Source organism: Heptranchias perlo, chromosome 12 (genome assembly GCF_035084215.1).
Source record: "Heptranchias perlo isolate sHepPer1 chromosome 12, sHepPer1.hap1, whole genome shotgun sequence".
Classification (NCBI taxonomy): domain Eukaryota; kingdom Metazoa; phylum Chordata; class Chondrichthyes; order Hexanchiformes; family Hexanchidae; genus Heptranchias; species Heptranchias perlo.
In genome coordinates, this window is record NC_090336.1 from 65230087 (window position 1) to 65237586 (window position 7500).

The window sequence follows — 7500 nt, forward strand, 5'->3', positions numbered from 1 at the left end:
ATTCAAAGTGCAAAATAACTTGGCGTCGTTGACTTTAAACAAGCAGGGTCTGCTTCCAAATGAAAGCTGCGCTCCCGAACTGGACTGTCTGTCTGTCTGTCTGTCTGCTTGTCAAGGGGAGGAAAAGGCGGCGGTGGTGGTGAGGGTGGAGCTATACGCTCAGGAGGGGAGACTTTCTTTCAGAGGTGCCAATTAATCTGTAGCAGAAAGTCATCCCCCCCGACCGGGATTCGAAGCCCGGTCCTGACCACAAGACCACCGGGGAGAGTTGCCTCAAGTCCCTGAGGGACCTGGACACGAGGCCGAATACACACGCACGCCTGCTGCACTGGCAGCAGCGACCAGCAGGGGGCTGACCGGCTGATCCTTCCCTTTCACAGGCAGGCTTTTGGCCCTCGCTGAAACGACAAAGGTGTTCAGAAGGAAGTCCTGGGGGGAAGGCAGGCAGGGAGGGACGGACACAGGGAAGTCCGCACAAAACAGGTCCCCTGGAACCTCTGACCCAGAAAAACGGGTTCCTGGTGAAAGCAGTCCTGCCATTGACAGGACAATGGACAGGGCCCGGCAGCTTGAGACACATCTTTCTTTCAATAAGCAAGTTCTTTTTAAAAAAGTTTCCTTCCACAGCAGCTCTGAGTGAGAGAGAGAGAGAGAGAGAGAGAGAGACACTGACTGACTGACTGATACTGACACCGACACACACACACACACATACTATTTATTATTATTTTAAACGACAAAGGTGTTCAGAAGGAAGTCCTGGGGGGAAGGCAGGCAGGGAGGGACGGACACAGGGAAGTCCGCACAAAACAGGTCCCCTGGAACCTCTGACCCAGAAAACCGGGTTCCTGGTGAAAGCAGTCCTGCCATTGACATGACAATGGACAGGGCCCGGCAGCTTGAGACACATCTTTCTTTCAATATGCAAGTCCTTTTTAAAAAAGTTTCCTTCCACAGCAGCTCTGAGTGAGAGAGAGAGAGAGAGAGAGAGAGAGAGAGACACTGACTCACTGACTGATACTGACACCGACACACACACACACACACACACACACACACACACACATATTATTTATTATTATTTTAAACGACAAAGCTGTTCAGAAGGAAGTCCTGGGGGGAAGGCAGGCAGGGAGGGACGGACACAGGGAAGTCCGCACAAAACAGGTCCTTTGGATCCTCTGACCCACAAAACCGGGTTCCTGGTGAAAGCAGTCCTGCCATTGACATGACAATGGACAGGGCCCGGCAGCTTGAGACACATCTTTCTTTCAATATGCAAGTTCTTTTTAAAAAAGTTTCCTTCCACAGCAGCTCTGAGTGTGAGGGAGAGAGAGAGAGAGACACTGACTGACTGACTGATACTGACACCGACACACACACACACACACACACACATATTATTTATTATTATTTTAAATTGATTTTTAGAACAGGGAGATGGAAAAGGGGCTTGCTCTGTCCACTCCACGCATCGACCCAGTATTGCAGTGTTTCTGGGAACGGTGCAGCTCCCTGTGGGGAGATATTCAAAAGGAAAAACAGCTCTTTCCCAGTGTCTCTGAGTGTGTGTGTGTGTGTGTGTGTGTATTATTACTGAGAATAAAGCTGATATCTCTCTCTCTCTCTCTCTCTCTCACTCAGAGCTGCTGTGGAAGGAAACCGTTTTAAAAAGACCTTTCTCAGCTCAGTGGTATTTTTTTCTTCTCCAAGGCTGAGTGCCGCTCGCACGTAGCGATATAATTCAAAGTGCAAAATAACTTGGCGTCGTTGACTTGAAACAAGCAGGGTCTGCTTCCAAATGAAAGCTGCGCTCCCGAACTGGACTGACTGTCTGTCTGTCTGTCTGTCTGTTTGTCAAGGGGTGGAAAAGGCGGCGGTGGTGGTGAGGGTGGAGCTTTACGCTCAGGAGGGGAGACTTTCTTTCAGAGGTGCCAATTAATCTGCAGCAGAAAGTCATCCCCCCCGACCGGGATTCGAAGCCCGGTCCTGACCACATGACCACCGGGGAGAGTTGCCTCAAGTCCCTGAGGGACCTGGACACGAGGCCGAATACACACGCACGCCTGCTGCACTGGCAGCAGCGACCAACAGGGGGCTGACCGGCTGATCCTTCCCTTTCACAGGCAGGCTTTTGGCCCTCGCTCAAACGACAAAGGTGTTCAGAAGGAAGTCCTGGGGGGAAGGCAGGCAGGGAGGGACGGACACAGGGAAGTCCGCACAAAACAGGTCCCCTGGAACCTCTGACCCAGAAAAACGGGTTCCTGGTGAAAGCAGTCCTGCCATTGACATGACAATGGACAGGGCCCGGCAGCTTGAGACACATCTTTCTTTCAATATGCAAGTCCTTTTTAAAAAAGTTTCCTTCCACAGCAGCTCTGAGTGAGAGAGAGAGAGAGAGAGAGAGAGAGACACTGACTCACTGACTGATACTGACACCGACACACACACACACACACACACACACACACACACACACATATTATTTATTATTATTTTTAATTGATTTTTAGAACAGGGAGATGGAATAGGGGCTTGCTCCGTCCACTCCACGCATCGACCCAGTATTGCAGTGTCTCTGGGAACGGTGCAGCTCCCCGTGGGGAGATATTCAAAAGGAAAATCAGCTCTTTCCCAGTGTCTCTGTGTGTGTGTGTGTGTGTGTGTGTGTATTATTACTGAGAATAAAGCTGATATCTCTCTCTCTCTCTCTCTCCCTCTCTCTCTCTCACTCAGAGCTGCTGTGGAAGGAAACCTTTTTAAAAAGAACTTTCTCAGCTCAGTGGTATTTTTTTCTTCTCCAAGGCTGAGTGCCGCTCGCACGTAGCGATATAATTCAAAGTGCAAAATAACTTGGCGTCGTTGACTTGAAACAAGCAGGGTCTGCTTCCAAATGAAAGCTGCGCTCCCGAACTGGACTGACTGTCTGTCTGTCTGTCTGTTTGTCAAGGGGTGGAAAAGGCGGCGGTGGTGGTGAGGGTGGAGCTTTACGCTCAGGAGGGGAGACTTTCTTTCAGAGGTGCCAATTAATCTGCAGCAGAAAGCCATCCCCCCCGACCGGGATTCGAAGCCCGGTCCTGACCACGAGACCACCGGGGAGAGTTGCCTCAAGTCCCTGAGGGACCTGGACACGAGGCCGAATACACACGCACGCCTGCTGCACTGGCAGCAGCGACCAACAGGGGGCTGACCGGCTGATCCTTCCCTTTCACAGGCAGGCTTTTGGCCCTCGCTGAAACGACAAAGGTGTTCAGAAGGAAGTCCTGGGGGGAAGGCAGGCAGGGAGGGACGGACACAGGGAAGTCCGCACAAAACAGGTCCCCTGGAACCTCTGACCCAGAAAAACGGGTTCCTGGTGAAAGCAGTCCTGCCATTGACATGACAATGGACAGGGCCCGGCAGCTTGAGACACATCTTTCTTTCAATATGCAAGTTCTTTTTAAAAAAGTTTCCTTCCACAGCAGCTCTGAGTGAGAGAGAGAGAGAGAGAGACACTGACTCACTGACTGATACTGACACCGACACACACACACACACACACACACACACACACACACATATTATTTATTATTATTTTTAATTGATTTTTAGAACAGGGAGATGGAATAGGGGCTTGCTCCGTCCACTCCACGCATCGACCCAGTATTGCAGTGTTTCTGGGAACGGTGCAGCTCCCCGTGGGGAGATATTCAAAAGGAAAATCAGCTCTTTCCCAGTGTCTCTGTGTGTGTGTGTGTGTGTGTGTGTGTATTATTACTGAGAATAAAGCTGATATCTCTCTCTCTCTCTCTCTCCCTCTCTCTCTCTCACTCAGAGCTGCTGTGGAAGGAAACCTTTTTAAAAAGAACTTTCTCAGCTCAGTGGTATTTTTTTCTTCTCCAAGGCTGAGTGCCGCTCGCACGTAGCGATATAATTCAAAGTGCAAAATAACTTGGCGTCGTTGACTTGAAACAAGCAGGGTCTGCTTCCAAATGAAAGCTGCGCTCCCGAACTGGACTGACTGTCTGTCTGTCTGTCTGTTTGTCAAGGGGTGGAAAAGGCGGCGGTGGTGGTGAGGGTGGAGCTTTACGCTCAGGAGGGGAGACTTTCTTTCAGAGGTGCCAATTAATCTGCAGCAGAAAGCCATCCCCCCCGACCGGGATTCGAAGCCCGGTCCTGACCACGAGACCACCGGGGAGAGTTGCCTCAAGTCCCTGAGGGACCTGGACACGAGGCCGAATACACACGCACGCCTGCTGCACTGGCAGCAGCGACCAACAGGGGGCTGACCGGCTGATCCTTCCCTTTCACAGGCAGGCTTTTGGCCCTCGCTGAAACGACAAAGGTGTTCAGAAGGAAGTCCTGGGGGGAAGGCAGGCAGGGAGGGACGGACACAGGGAAGTCCGCACAAAACAGGTCCCCTGGAACCTCTGACCCAGAAAAACGGGTTCCTGGTGAAAGCAGTCCTGCCATTGACATGACAATGGACAGGGCCCGGCAGCTTGAGACACATCTTTCTTTCAATATGCAAGTTCTTTTTAAAAAAGTTTCCTTCCACAGCAGCTCTGAGTGAGAGAGAGAGAGAGAGAGACACTGACTCACTGACTGATACTGACACCGACACACACACACACACACACACACACACACACACACATATTATTTATTATTATTTTTAATTGATTTTTAGAACAGGGAGATGGAATAGGGGCTTGCTCCGTCCACTCCACGCATCGACCCAGTATTGCAGTGTTTCTGGGAACGGTGCAGCTCCCCGTGGGGAGATATTCAAAAGGAAAATCAGCTCTTTCCCAGTGTCTCTGTGTGTGTGTGTGTGTGTGTGTGTGTGTGTGTGTGTGTGTGTATTATTACTGAGAATAAAGCTGATATCTCTCTCTCTCTCTCACTCAGAGCTGCTGTGGAAGGAAACCTTTTTAAAAAGAACTTTCTCAGCTCAGTGGTATTTTTTTCTTCTCCAAGGCTGAGTGCCGCTCGCACGGAGCGATATAATTCAAAGTGCAAAATAACTTGGCGTCGTTGACTTTAAACAAGCAGGGTCTGCTTCCAAATGAAAGCTGCGCTCCCGAACTGGACTGACTGTCTGTCTGTCTGTCTGTCTGTCTGTTTGTCAAGGGGAGGAAAAGGTGGCGGTGGTGGTGGTGGTGAGGGTGGAGCTTTACGCTCAGGAGGGGAGACTTTCTTTCAGAGGTGCCAATTAATCTGCAGCAGAAAGTCATCCCCCCCCAACCGGGATTCGAAGCCCGGTCCTGACCACGAGACCACCGGGGAGAGTTGCCTCAAGTCCCTGAGGGACCTGGACACGAGGCCGAATACACACGCACGCCTGCTGCACTGGCAGCAGCGACCAACAGGGGGCTGACCGGCTGATCCTTCCCTTTCACAGGCAGGCTTTTGGCCCTCGCTCAAACGACAAAGGTGTTCAGAAGGAAGTCCTGGGGGGAAGGCATGGAGGGACGGACACAGGGAAGTCCGCACAAAACAGGTCCCCTGGAACCTCTGACCCAGAAAACCGGGTTCCTGGTGAAAGCAGTCCTGCCCCGCCCTGCCATTAACATGACAATGGACAGGGCCCGGACCAGGCGCAGCGGACGGTAGCGAGCAGTCGGAGGGTGAAAATCCGCCAGTGGGTGAAAAGGAGAGCCGTGCGGTGAGAGGAGGCGGAAAGCGGTTCGCAGACTTTCGCTGTACCTCCGGCGGGCAGCGCCGCACCTCCGAGCGCTCGGTACCGTCCGCTGCGCCTCGTCCTGCCGCACGCGACCAGCCGTCCCCGGAGGAAATCGGCCTCGGCCTTCCTGAGATATCAGTCTCCAGGTGGGACAGAAAAACCGGGGGCCCCCGGCTCGCTTTCGGCGGCCCGCTAGTCGACTTCCCGTCGTGCGAACGCGATCCTTCCGGTACCCTTCGGTGCCCCTTGCCCGACTCTAGCTCCGGTGGTAAAGCGGAGTCGGTCGGTCTGACGGCCGCCGAGTTAGCAGGCGGAAAGCGGTTTGCAGCCTTTCGCTGTACCTCCGGCGGGCAGCGCCGCACCTCCGAGCGCTCGGTACCGTCCGCTGCGCCTCGTCCTGCCGCACGCGACGAGCCGTCCCCGGAGGAAATCGGCCTCGGCCCTCCTGAGATATCAGCCTCCATACGGGCGTCACAAATCAGTGGACATGGTCAGCTGCAAAGCAGTGTCATTACAACCTTTCATAAACGACAGGGCAGCACCGCACCGCACTGCACTGCACCCCACACTACATCACACTTGCCTGCCTGCCTGCCTGCCGGCCTGCCGCTGCCTACTCTCACCAGCGGACCAAAGTGAGGATAACACCCCGAAGCAAGCATCTCCCTTGCCGCCCACCAGCCCACACCATTCCCCTTGCCTGCCTCCCACAAATTCCACCAGCGAGGCAAAGTGAAAATCAACCCCCAAAAAACGCACTCCACACCGGCCATCGCCCGCTATACACCCCCCCCCCCCCCCCCCCGGGGCGAATATTAAGCCCGAGAACACCGACTGTAACCAACCGCAGTGAAAAGTTGAAGTGGCAACTCATTAACCAGATTTACACTTGGCAACTCATAAACCAAATGAACAAAAAATCTGGTTAATGAGTTGCCCAAAATAAATCTGGTTAATGAGTTGCCACTTCAACTTTTCACTGCGGTTGGTTACAGTCGGTGTTCTCGGGCTTAATATTCACCCCGGGGGGGCGGGGTGGGTGATTCTGGGGGTAGTGTCCGGGAGGGTGAGCCTTTTATTCGGCAGGAGGCGTGTGGGGAAATCATCAACCTGTCAGACGATGAGTTGTCACAAATGCCATTGCTTAATGAAAGCTGCGCTCCCGAACTGGACTGACTGTCTGACTGTCTGTCTGTCCGTTTGTCAAGGGGAGGAAAAGGCGGTGGTGGTGGTGAGGGTGGAGCTTTACGCTCAGGAGGGGAGACTTTCCTTCATGCCAATTAATCTGCAGCAGAAAGTCATCCCCCCCCGACCGGGATTCGAAGCCCGGTCCTGACCACGAGACCACCGGGGAGAGCTGCCTCAAGTCCCTGAGGGACCTGGACACGAGGCCGAGGACACACGCACGCCTGCTGCACTGGCAGCAGCGACCAGCAGGGGGCTGACCGGCTGATCCTTCCCTTTCACAGGCAGGCTTTTGGCCCTCGCTCAAACGACAAAGGTGTTCAGAAGGAAGTCCTGGGGGGGAGGGAGGGAGGCAGGGAAATCAGCACAAAGCAGGTCCCCTGGAATCTCACACCTGCGTCCCAGAAAACAGGTCTCCTGGTCAAAGCAGTCCTGCCCCGTCCTGCCATTAACGTGACAATGGACAGGGCCCGGCAGCTTGAGACACATCTTTTTTTCAATATGCAAGTTCTTTTTAAAAAGGTTTCCTTCCACAGCAGCTCTGAGTAAGAGTGAGAGAGAGAGAGAGAGAGAGAGAGACTGACACTGACACTGACACTGACACTGACACACACACACACACACACACACACACACACACACACACACCG

At 53.2% G+C, this 7500-nt stretch overlaps 4 pseudogenes; all 4 read left to right on the plus strand.

Annotated features, from left to right (window-relative positions):
• The first annotated feature begins 1399 nt into the window (after positions 1 to 1399).
• LOC137329221 (U2 spliceosomal RNA) lies at positions 1400 to 1516 on the plus strand (annotated as a pseudogene).
• A 965-nt stretch (positions 1517 to 2481) lies between these two features.
• On the plus strand, positions 2482 to 2598 carry LOC137329375 (U2 spliceosomal RNA; annotated as a pseudogene).
• A 961-nt stretch (positions 2599 to 3559) lies between these two features.
• Positions 3560 to 3676, plus strand: LOC137329532 (U2 spliceosomal RNA; annotated as a pseudogene).
• Positions 3677 to 4637: 961 nt separating this feature from the next.
• LOC137329535 (U2 spliceosomal RNA) lies at positions 4638 to 4754 on the plus strand (annotated as a pseudogene).
• Positions 4755 to 7500: the final 2746 nt, after the last annotated feature.